The sequence below is a fragment of the Callithrix jacchus genome, chromosome 10 (genome assembly GCF_049354715.1).
Source record: "Callithrix jacchus isolate 240 chromosome 10, calJac240_pri, whole genome shotgun sequence".
Lineage (NCBI taxonomy): Eukaryota > Metazoa > Chordata > Mammalia > Primates > Cebidae > Callithrix > Callithrix jacchus.
Window position 1 is genome coordinate 75,756,418 of NC_133511.1, and position 12,062 is coordinate 75,768,479.

General features: G+C 39.7%; 1 protein-coding gene, 1 long non-coding RNA gene and 1 pseudogene across 6 annotated transcripts in view; 1 reads left to right on the forward strand and 2 right to left on the reverse strand.

The window, feature by feature from the left end:
- The window catches only part of LOC118145816 (uncharacterized), a 167,323-nt gene that overhangs the window by 118,790 nt on the left and 36,471 nt on the right, over positions 1–12,062 (forward strand). The window lies entirely within an intron of this gene.
- The window catches only part of SBF2 (SET binding factor 2), a 495,691-nt gene that overhangs the window by 96,191 nt on the left and 387,438 nt on the right, over positions 1–12,062 (reverse strand). The gene's annotated exons all lie outside the window — the stretch shown is intronic.
- Positions 6,281–9,911, reverse strand: LOC103796214 (replication protein A 32 kDa subunit pseudogene; annotated as a pseudogene). The gene has a single exon (XR_013523295.1). The product of XR_013523295.1 is annotated as a replication protein A 32 kDa subunit pseudogene (transcript).

A 12,062-nucleotide genomic window follows, 5' to 3' on the forward strand; every position in this document is an offset into this window, starting at 1 on the left:
GGTTGTACACATACGTCAAAACTCATCAGACTGTCAAGTTAAACATGTATAGTTTACTGTATGTCAATTATACCTTAAAAAAGCTACTAAAAAACTTAATAAAATGCACACATAAGATTTATACATTTCACTGCATGTAAATTTCATCTCAAAAGAAGAAAATGTAAAATCTAGCTACAATTCTAGGTACAAACTCTAGTAAATTATATGGACACTGGAATAATGAAATTACATAATGACTATAATTTACTTGAAATATATAAAAATTAAAATGGATTAAGAAACGAATAGGTATATATAAAGAAAAGACAGAAAAAAATGTTAATGCTAGACTCCAGATAGCAGGTTGATGAATGTTCACTGTGAAATTTTTTTCAATTTTTCTGTATGCTTGAAAAGTTTTACAACAAAATGTTTGGAAAAAATTGGAGTATTAGTTCTATTAGTATCCAGCTAGTAGGAGTTCAAGAAAGATAAACAAAAAATAAATTGAGAAGAAAAAATAATCAAATACATAAGAATATTTTAATATTTTCCAGAACCAGAGTGCACAGATTTTCAAAATGAAAGAGCCATCTAATGCCTAGCACAATGCATGAAAAAGACCTACATCAAGGCACATCATTAAAAATACTTAATCCATAAAGGGAAATCATATAAGGATGCACAGACATAAAGATGGCAACATACAAAGGATTATAAATCAGAATGGCATTGGACTTCTCAATATGTGGGGCATGTGTGTGCATGGAAAGGAATAAAGGAGAAATTTATAAGAGGGTGGGTAGTGGTAAGAGACCTAAATCTTCATATTCCAAGTCAATTCATAATGTCTAACATTGTAAAATTAAGAAACAGCAGTAAAAGTATATTACTTAGAAATGCTAAGCCAAATACCAAAAGAAACCTCTAAAGAGTTCAACATAATTATCTGAAAAGTACATCATAAAAGAACAGAAAGCTGTTTTTGTAATAAACTGTAATCTTTACATTTCTGAAATGTATATCTATATTATCTAAAAAGGCTTAAATTAGAAAACATTTTAAAATGTGGTTATTACATATCAAATAAAAATTAAATAGAAAATAACTTCTTTATTTACCTTTCAAAGAAGCATATTCTTTCAAAATTTGTTTTACAAGTGAAGTGAGATGAAAAAAATAAATTTAGATTAAGTTGGTGGATAGGTTAATAACTATTACAATGACCTGGAAGCCGGTGTTAAAAGTTCCTTCACCATCTTAGAATTCTATTCTTACACAGTATGCGAGCTCTTGAGTGACTTAGAAACATCTCTGTTAAGTCATGCAGAGCTCTTCACTGCCTAGCAGCCATAGCTATAGTATTTACTCCCAAGGAGAGCAGGAGGAGGCAGCCAAATGCTGAGGCAGACATGGGCAGGTTCCTGGTGAAACCCCACCTTCAAGCCAAAGTAGCCTGAAACCTGCAGCCCAAAGTGAAAACTTCTATTCCTGTTTGCCTGCTCTCTCCTGATCAGTTCTTTGAGTAATTTCTTTTTTTTTTTTTGGGGGGGGAGGGGAGGAAGGCAGGAAGGGAGGGAAGAAGGATGGTAGGGAGGAAGGAAGGGATGAAGGAAGGAAGGAAAGAAGGGAGGAAGCGGGGAGGGAGGGAGGGAGGGAGGGAGGGAGGGAGGGAAGGGAAGGAAGGAAATCAAGCAATGAGAGAGACATTGCCGACCTGGATCTAGAGGTTTACAAGTTGATTTCTTTTTTTTTTGAGAGAAGGAAAGAAAAAAAAAATAAGTAAAGGAGAGGAAGAAAGAGGAAGAGAAAGAGGGAGAGTAAATGGAAATATTGCTTAATTTTGAAAAAGATTGAGTATTAATAATGGCCAATCAATGTTTCATTTAAACTTATGGGTAGGTGTGATGTGGTATTGACAAGAATATATATTTTGTGTATTTGAAGTGGAGAGCTCTATGAATATTTATTAAGTTTACTTGTTCCGGATCTGAGTTCGAGTCCTTGATATCCTTATTAATTTTCTGTCTCATTGAATCTAAGTCTTTATGTATCTGGGTGTTAGGATCTTTAGCTCTTGTTGCTGCATTGATCCTTTTACCACTATATCTTTGTTGCTTTAAAATCTATTTTCTCCGATACGAGAATTGCAACTCCTGCTTTTTATTTATTTATTATTTATTTTTGCTCTCCATTTGGTTGGTAAATCTTTCTCCATCCCTTTGTTTTGAGTCTTTGTGTATCCTTGCATGTGAAACAGGTCTGGATGTAACATGCCATTGGGTTTTGGCTGTGTCTTTTGATTGGGGGATTTAGTCAATTTAAATTTAGGGTTACTGCCATTTGATGTTGACTGGCTGTTTTATCCATTCGTTGGTGTAAATTCTTCTTTATGTTGGTGCTCTTTACTTTTTAGTGTATTTTTAGAAAGGCTAATACTGGTTGTTTCTTTCTGTGTGTAATGCTTCTTTCAGAAGCTCTTGTAAAGCAGGCCTGGTGGTAATAAAATCTCTGAGTTCTTGCTCGTTCATAAAAGATTTTATTTTTCCTTCAGTTGTGAAGCTTAGTTTGGCTGGATATGAAATTCTGGGCTGAAGGTTCTGTTCTTTGAAAATGTTGAATATTGGCCCCCACTCTCTTCTGGCTTGTAGAGTTTCTGCTGAGAGATCTGCTGTAAGTCTGATAAGCTTGCCTTTGTGGGTAACATGACCTTTCTCTCTGGCTGCCCTTAGTATTTTCTCCTTCGTTTCAACCCTGGTGAATCTAACGATTATGTGCCTTGGGGTTGCTCTTCTTGAGGAATATCTTTGTGGTGTTCTCTGTATTACCTGGGGTTGAATGTTGACCTGCTTTGCTAGTTTAGGAAAATTTTCCTGAATAATATCCTGAAGGGTATTTTCCAGCTTGGATTCATTCTCTCCGTCAGTCGCATTCAGGTACACCTATCAAACGTAAATTTGGTCTTTTCACATAGTCCCACATTTCTTGGAGACTTTGCTCATTCCTTTTTATCCTTTTTTCTCTAATCTTTTCTTCACGTTTTATTTCATTAAGTTGGACTTTGACCTCTGATATCCCTTCTTCTGCTTGAACAATTCGAGTGTTTAAACCTGTGCATACTTCTCGGAGTTCCTGTATTGTATTCTTTAGTTCCATTAATTCACTCATACTCTGCTCTAAGTTGTCTATTCTCAATAGGATTTCATCAAACCTTTTTTCAAAGTTCCTAGTTTCTTTACGTTGGGCTACAACATGTTCTTTTAACTCACCGAAGTTTCTTATTATCCATTCCTTGAAGAGTGATTCTGTCATCAGGATGCGCTCGTTCTCCATCAAGCCTTGTTCCATTGTTGATGTGGAACTGTGATCATCTTTAGAGGGAGAGGCGTTCTGACTTTGAGTATTCTCAGCTTTTTTACGCTGGTTTCTTCCCGTCATTGTAAATTTATCCTCCTGTCTCTTTGAAATTACCAACTTTCAGATTAGGTCTCTTGAGTGGGCATCCAGGTTGTTAGTTCCCAGGGCCAGAGCAGCCGCGTTAAAACTGATGGTGCTTTTCTGCCCAGGATTCTCCTGTCGGGCTTCCTTCTTGTGTCGGCGACTCTGCCTTCCCGGGGCTCCAAACCTCGGTCAGAAGGGAAACTGGTCCTGTTTACTCTGCGCCGAGCGCTCTCGTGCCGAGGTGCCATCTCAGCAGTGGCGCCGGGCTCTGGTGTCCTGCTGCAGACCCGTGCAAGTCCTCCGAACCTGTTTACTTTGCTCCGAGAGCTGCGCGCAGAGGTGCTGGAGGAACCGCTGCACCGGCCACGAGAGTCGCGCTGGCCACCCGTGTGTTTCCTCCACTGGGGGATCTCCTGCTCCGTGAGCGACCAGAATTTGTCTGAAAGTGTGGCGTCCGCGCCTTCCCTGAGAGCTGCAATCCCGGGATGTTTGCGATCGGCCATCTTGGATCCGTCTTCTCGAGTAATTTCTTTTTACCAATCTAATGTTGCCTTTTTCAAAATGAACTTCAGGGCACCCCGCCCCATGCTGTGCCTATAAAGACCCCAGACTCAGTTGGTAGAGAGGAGAGATGGCCAGACTCAGGGGAAGAGATAGCTTGACTTTGGGGAATAGATGGCTGGATTTCAGGGAGAAGACAATCTGACTTTGGAGAAGGCTACCTGCCCTTCCCATCCCCTCTCCAGCTCCCCTCTCTGCTGACAGCCATTTCCACCACTCAATAAAATTCTCTGCTTCACCATCCTTCAAATGACTGTATGACCTCTTTCTTCTTGCATGCTGGACGAGAGCGCTCAGGACCCACCGAATACGGGTACCCAAAAAGGCTGTTGCACCCTTTGCCCTTGCCTGCAGAGGGCAGCTGCCCCATGTAATTAGGCAAGAGACCAACTGAGCTGTTAACACCCATCCGGCAGAACTAAAGGAACATTGTAACATCCCCTCTGGGGCTTCAAGGTCACAAGGACCCACCACCTGGGTGCTGCTGCATGTAGCTTGCTCCTGATGATGCCTGGAGCAGCCAGCCAGATCCTGCACTTGCTTGCTCACACCTGATCTGGCTGTGCTCCTGCCCACACCCGGAGCAGCCAGGTGGAGCCTACTACACTTGTTTGCTCACGTGCTGCCACCTGCAAGGGGCTGAGCACGGAAGGCAGAATAAATGTTTGCCCTTGTCATGAGTCTGAAAAAGGGGCCGAGAAAACTCCTACATCACCAATACTTTGGAGATTTCAGAAAACTAACAAATTTAAACTCCAAATCTTCCAGAATATGTAGGTTGAAGTAAGATTCAACACAGTCTATTGAATCTTTACTGCTTGAATCTTTGTTCCTAGGTGAGAACTTATGAATCCAAAGTCCTACAAAACCCTCAAATAAAAGCTGATTGTGTTTATTTTTACTATATTTACCATGGCAGGGAAATGACAAAAATAAGATTTGCAACTTGAAATGTCTAGGTTTTAACCCTAGATGAAATTGAAAATTAACAGTGATACTGTAAAGTTTTGCTGATATTGAAAGTCTTCGATTTGGCCTCAATCTCTTATGCTTTTACCTCTGCCATTAGGATATTTTTCTGTAAATATAGCCATTAACTGAAATCTAACTCAAAAGAGGCTGTTCCCTGCGCTTTTACCACGCAAAGTAGATGATCTACACTATCTCTTTCTGCTAGTTCATTAGTACTGGCACAATTTCTCCTGAAGCAAAGGCATTATTCTAAGCAAATTGTTTTAAAATTAGACATAGAGTGAGTGAATTGCAAATTTATAACAAGGTATAACAAGTGAGGATGGAAGAGGAACCGACAATTACTGGTGCCAAGTCCAAGCCCCAATGGCTTGGGAGATTTCAGAGATGGAGGAACAAACACAAAGAGGCTATATGTTTGCTCAAAACAGCATATGTCCTCTGCTGATGGAACAGAATAAAAATAACAGATTAGGCACTCTAAAAATGTGTTTTTATGATGTTAAGGAGTCTTGGATTCCATTATATCAGAGGTGCCTTTCTAGGACTTGGTGAGTTTTCTCAGGGAGTTCAAAACAATTACTAAAAAATGCTCTATGTAGTTCGTTACAAAGGTTTAAAGTGAAATGGATTAGTACAGTATAAAAGTATTGGTTCACAACCGCAAATGGTGGTTACAGTCATTCACCACAGTCTGACAATTCAGAAGATATATTATGGAAACGAAGCTAAGAAGATTATGATGTATGGTCCTAACTTCATTTCAGGGTAGCTCTACCATGTGAAGGTGAGAAGATCCACTTAATATGTATTTAGTAAACAAAAGCGGCAGCCAGGGAGGGGCTCAAGGGATAGCGGGGGCAGCAGCACAGCTGCACAAGGTCATGGTACAACAGTAGAAAGCCCAGGTAGGCAGTCATAGATAACTCTCCAAAATAGAAGCACCGACCTGGGTAGAGGAACAGTGAGCAGTTTTAGGGATCTGCATGGGCAGTGAGGTCGCATATACCTAGAAAGCTGGCTATCATTTAGCTCCAAAGGTCTTTCATTAAGTAGGTCAGCACTATATTAGGATTTAAAGAAAAGACAAAGGCAAGCCCCTCGAAAGAGCATATTTCTTTCCTTGTGTGACTGAACTTTAGAGTTTAAATCCTCCAATTAAATCTAGATAATGTTATCACTATCTTAGAGACTACTCTAATGACAAAGAGAATCTAGAGGAAAAACACAATTAGGAAGCTCTAATTCTAAGTGATTTTTAATTTGAATTTTTATTGCCAAGTACATAATAGTGACTCTAAGTAAAAACTTATTCCTTATACTATTTTCTTTTTTTTTTTACAAGTTACTACAATAGAACTTGTTTATTAAACATGTGAATGTATTTATTTTGTACAAAACACAGTAACACGTCCTTTCCTCTGCCCCTGGAGGCACCACCACAGAACTTCAGGTTCACAGAAACATATCGTCATGACAAGCAGCAGTCATGACAAGCAGGAAAGTGCAATTCAGAAAGCAATGTCACATAACCAAACTGGGAAACAAAAACAGGCAGAGGCCAGCAGGTTACTTGGTTAGGGCTTTGCCTACAAGGCCCTGGTTCTGCTCATCTTCTTTCAGCAGGAAATATTTTAAAAACAGAAACTCCTGAGCACTATGTAAGTACTCTCTTGGTAGCATCCTTCCAATTCCATCTATCTCGATGTTGTAACAAGCTTATTTGTAACTTCCTCAAGAAATCCCACCCTGGATTGCATTCCCGTCAACTGTCCATCTCCCTTTGAACTTCAAACAAAACAAAATAAAACAGAAGAGCAGTATGTTTCAAAAGGACGTCAGTAGAGACCTTTTATACATGAAACCTACTTCCTAGAAGCCACCTGACCAAACATACGCAGAGCTGCAGACAAGAGACTGTGAAACTACGTCCAGCTGTAAAATATCTCAGGCATCCCGTTAGATCCAGTTATTCTGCATCTGTGGATTTAAAATGATCATCATCCACAGTAGAATAGATAGGCCCCTCTATGCTCAGAAAAGCCACAGCTTGCTTGATTGAGGATACAGATATGTGTTTCAGCTGGTTCTTGAGATCTTGAAAGTTCAACCCTTCAAGTCCTGAATAAGCCTTAATCAAATTCAACACCTGGTTCTGGGCCACAGTGAGGCCATTTGCTGACATAAAGCTATTCCCACCAAAGTTCCCTGCTTCACTCATTCCTAGATTGCTGATAGGTGCTCTCCCTACTGAGGGCTGGCTATTAGCTTTGCTTACTATCATGTGTGCATTAGTCACTTCTAGAATACGTGTGGTGAACTCATTCATATCCACTGGGGGCATGATCTTAAAGGCTACCGGGCTCTTTTTATTCTGAAAAGATCTCAGGTGGCCTGCCACTTTCGCATATGTTTCTGGAGGAACCACAGTGTTTTCACCGCTGGTGTGTTCTGTGTCAACCCACTGGCAAACGTCCATGGGTGGAGCTATCATGTCATCTATTTTGTAAACAATGCTGGTTGGAGCCTTCTCTGCCTGTCTGATGATCCCCACAATAGTGATGTGTGAAATCTCAACATTCCCAATTCTGAACACTTCATCAACCAAAGTGGCAGAAAGTGCTGGGCACAATGTGCTGGGCTGAGGCTCTTGGTTTCTTTTTGGCCTGAGAAGGTCTGGATGATCCAAACTCCCATGGGAACTGTGTGTAGCCACTGGCTCCCCCATAGTTGGAGCTGCCATAGCTTTCAAATCCACTGTTTCACGTCTTAGTCTTGATTCTCTGCAAAGAGGCCAAGAAGGTTCGGATCTCCTTATACTACTTTCCACTTCTTACTACATGAAGGCAGAAACCACAGTACAGTTTTACAATACATCTCTTCCTTCCTTAGTTTCTACCTACTCAACTCTTCCAGAGTTATCAAAGATAACTTACTGAATATTATCAGATGAGTCAGCTAAGCTCCTAGTCTAAGTTTATTATTAAAATAACAACTCTTGACTTGCATATGCATTTGATAAAAGTAGACTAACCTATCAAGCTTGATGAGCCAATGGTACAAAAAGTAAAAATACTGTATGAAAAAAAGGAGACCAATCTATTATTGGAAGAAAAACTAAGTATTGTAAGGTGATCATAAGAACATTTATTTATTGAGGAGAAATATGCCTCTGTTTCTGAGGAAAACAGCTCTTCCACTTTAATTCTAGAGCTTATTTATTTTGGAAAGATTCATTAAGACTGAACCTCAAGAATGAGAGACAAGCTGTTTACCTAGTGACCATTTCCAAGGAGGAAGAATTATCTATCAAATTATATGGACTGGGTCAAAGTTCTCCAAGTATTTGTAGTGGTAAATCAATAATTATGCCTAGAATTCTAGAAAATGAGTAAAGAGCAGTAACTGTCTGGCTAAAAATAACCAAGACAGGTCCAGTGCTAAGAATAAATAGATATGAAGTTACATTAAACGGTTCTGGGACTGGAGATGGTTTTTAAGCTCCACTTCTAAGGCTTTTAGGAACATCATAAAATCCCCCTTCTCCTACCTACTAGCTTCTCTATTTATTAATGTCTAGAAGTTTGCTATTTATGTTTCATTTGTATAGTTTAAGGCCTACTTCGTAATAAAAAGCAAATGTTACTGCAGGCTTAAGGAGACCTTTACCCAACTGTCTATAACTGAATATGAAAGAAGGCTTCGGGATTAAGTTCCCATAACAGGGTAGAAAGACCAGGTATGAGGGAAATGAAGTCAAAAGCAGGAGAAAGTAACAGGGCCAGTGAAGTCAAAAAAGGGTGTGGAACAAGGCAGGGGAAGCCATGTATCTTCTGTATTTGCCTAATCTATCCTCCCTGCAAGGTCCAGTTTGGGTGCTTGAAATACGCTGAATAAGGTTCCCAATTCATGGAGGGGTGGGAGAAATTGAAATTCAACTTAGAAAGCCAAAATAGATTTTTCTACCTATTATCAAACATTTGCAGAAACTACACATCTGCTGGTATGAGACACAAATGTGAAAGTATGCAGGCACACACAAACACGTAACACTCATTAAACTTAAATCACTTACTTGTTATTAAGTGTAGACTCACTGAGTTAGAACAAACCTCAGAGATTTTTTTCTACTAATACATGGGGACACTGAGATAAACAGAAGTAAAGAAACACAAGGGTCATACGGCTAGATAGATGAGTGCTGAAGCCAGCAACGGATGTTTTACAAGGTATTCAACAATCTAGTTACAGCTTCCCTTTCTCAACTTCCTGAATACTATTCACTCCTAGAGGTGTATCCCGCAGGTGAGTTAGCTGAGTGCTCTGTGTACTGAACATACTCTTTCCTTTCTCCCTGCTATGACATTGGTCAAGCTGTTTCATCTATTTGGAATCCCTCCTTATAATCTCTAATGGTTAAAATCCATTCTCCTAAGAGCCTAGTCAGATCCTACCTCTTTCAAATGCCCTCCCTGGTTGCTCCCTCTTTATTTACCATCTGTTATAAACTGAATGTTTATGTCCCCCTCAAACTCATATGTTGAAACCCTAATCTTCAGTGTAGTCATATTTGCAGTAAAGAAGTAATTAAGATTGTATGAGATCATAAGGGTGAGGCCCTGATCCAACAGGATTAGTATCCTGAGATAGAGAGCTTGTTCTTGCTCACTTGCTTGCTCTCTCCTATCTCCCCCTCTCCCCACATACTGAAGAAAGACTGCATGACATAGTGATAAGGCAGCCATCTGCAACCGAGAAAGAGAGCCTTCCCCAGAAAGTGAGCTGGCTGGAATCTAGATCTTGAGAAAATAAATTTCTGCTGTTAAATCACCCATTCTGTGCAGCCTGGGCAGACTACAACACTATCTTTTTTTTTTTTTTTTTTTTTTCCAAGACAGAGTCTTGATCTGTTACCCAGGCTGGAGTGCAGTGATGTACTCTCAGCTTACTGCAACCTCTGCCTCCCAGGTTCCAGCAATTCTCCTGCCTTGGCCTCCCCAGTAGCTGGGATTACAGGCACGCACCATCACACCCGGCTAATTTTTGTATTCTTAGTAGGGACGGGGTTTCACCATGTTGGCCAGGCTAGTCTTGAACTCTTGATTTAGTGATCTGTCCACCTTGGCCTCCCAAAGTGTTGGGATTACAGGTGTGAGCCACCGTGCCCTGCCCTATGATGCTATCTTATGTAGAACTTTGTTGTTGATACTGTTGACACCGTGCCCTGCCCTATGATGCTATCTTATGTAGAACTTTGTTGTTGATACTGTTGAGGCTGAGTCTTGCTCTGTCACCCAGGCTGGCGTGCAGTGGGGCGACCTGGGCTCCTTGCAACCTCTGCCTCCTTGGTTCAAGCAATTCTCCTGTCTCAGCCTCCTGAGTGGCTGAGAATAAAGGTGCCCACCACCATGCCTGGCTAATTTTTGTATTTTTAATAGAGACAGCGTTTCACCATGTTGGCCAGGCTGGTTTCAAACTACTGACCTCAAGCAATCCACCCACCCACCTAGGCCTTCCAAAGTGCTGCAATTACAGATGTGAGCCACTGTCCTCGCCTAGAACATTGTTTATACTTCTTTAACATTTATTTCATTCTACTTTGTATTATACTTAGGACTATTTTTTTGCTCTAGAATGTGCTGAAATGCTATACTAGAACCTTTCTTAGGCTTATACAAGATAAAATAGCAGCCACAATAACAATATAAAGTGTTAGTATTTCTATGACAACAAAGATGATCAAGGTATTTATTTATTTATGAGACAGAGTCTTGCTCTGTCACCTAGGCTGGAGTGCAATAGTGCAATCTCAGCTCAATGCAACCTCTGCCTCCTGGGTTCAAGTGATTCTCCTGCTTTTACAGGCTCCTGCCACCACGCCTGGCTAATTTTTTGTATTTTTAGTAGAGAAGGGGTTTCACTATGTTGGCCAGGCTGGTCTTAAACTCCTGACCTTGTGATCAGCCCGCTTCAGCCTCCCAAAGTGCTGGGATTACAGGCATGAGCCACTGTGCCCAGCCTAAGGTAGATTAAAAAAAAAAAAAACAAAAAACTCTACTATTTTATAAGGGAAAGTATTAGGTTAAATAAGTTCCTATGTTGTTATTATTTTTGTATGCTCATTAAGAGATAATAAATATTTTTAAAATGCCAAAAATTAGGTTTTAAAAACCAAACAATAAACTATTAATTAAACCTAAATAATTTTTTAAAATCTGTGTACATATAGTTTCTCTCTTAATAGCCTTTAAGGGCAGAGACCATGTCTTGCACATCTTGGCATCAATTCAAATGCCAGGTTAAAGCACCTTAAATATAGGTATTGGAGTTACATACAATGCTTGTAAAATTCCAAAAGGTTAACTACATATTTCTCAGAGGCTCTCTTCTGAGATTATAATTTTATTTCTAATTTTATTAGCTGGAAATGTCACTCAAGAGTATAATAAAACCAGCTATCTCCACAGTCATTCCAGATTTTTCTCTGTTCTTCCAGGTAATCTCCTGCTATCAACACTGAAACATGACATGCCTATCACTGAGGGTCATCCCCATGCTTTCATCTCCCCAACACTTAAAACTCCCTCTGAAAGTGACCTCTCTTTATGTCTCTCTTATCATGTAAAACTCTATCAGTGGCAAAGTGGAACAACGGCAAAGCTGAAGAAATTAAAAACAGACCTTTTGAGTTAAGTACAAAATGTTTGCACTCTGGACATAAAGGGAATTTGCTGAGTTACCAAATCAAGTATTTATAGCACCACATAATTGATTTTCTGCCATAATAATTTCTTCTGTAATTCAGCAGCTCCTCCACAAATCCTCATCAAATCTATGACTTCTCAAAAATGCTAACAATGCTGGCTAATACAAAGGAAACAGTACCATCTAAGCAAAATTAAACTAGAATAATAATCTATTTATAAAGGTCTTTTTAGGGACACATAGTTAATAACGTCTTTGCTTTTGTTATTCACAATGAGTCATGAGTTTTGTATTTTCCATTCTTTTCTCAATTACGTTATTAGGCTGTATCTTACCAAAAGTATTCTAATTCCTATCTTCAGGCTACAAAGCACTTGCCCTAAATGAAAATATTAGGGTCC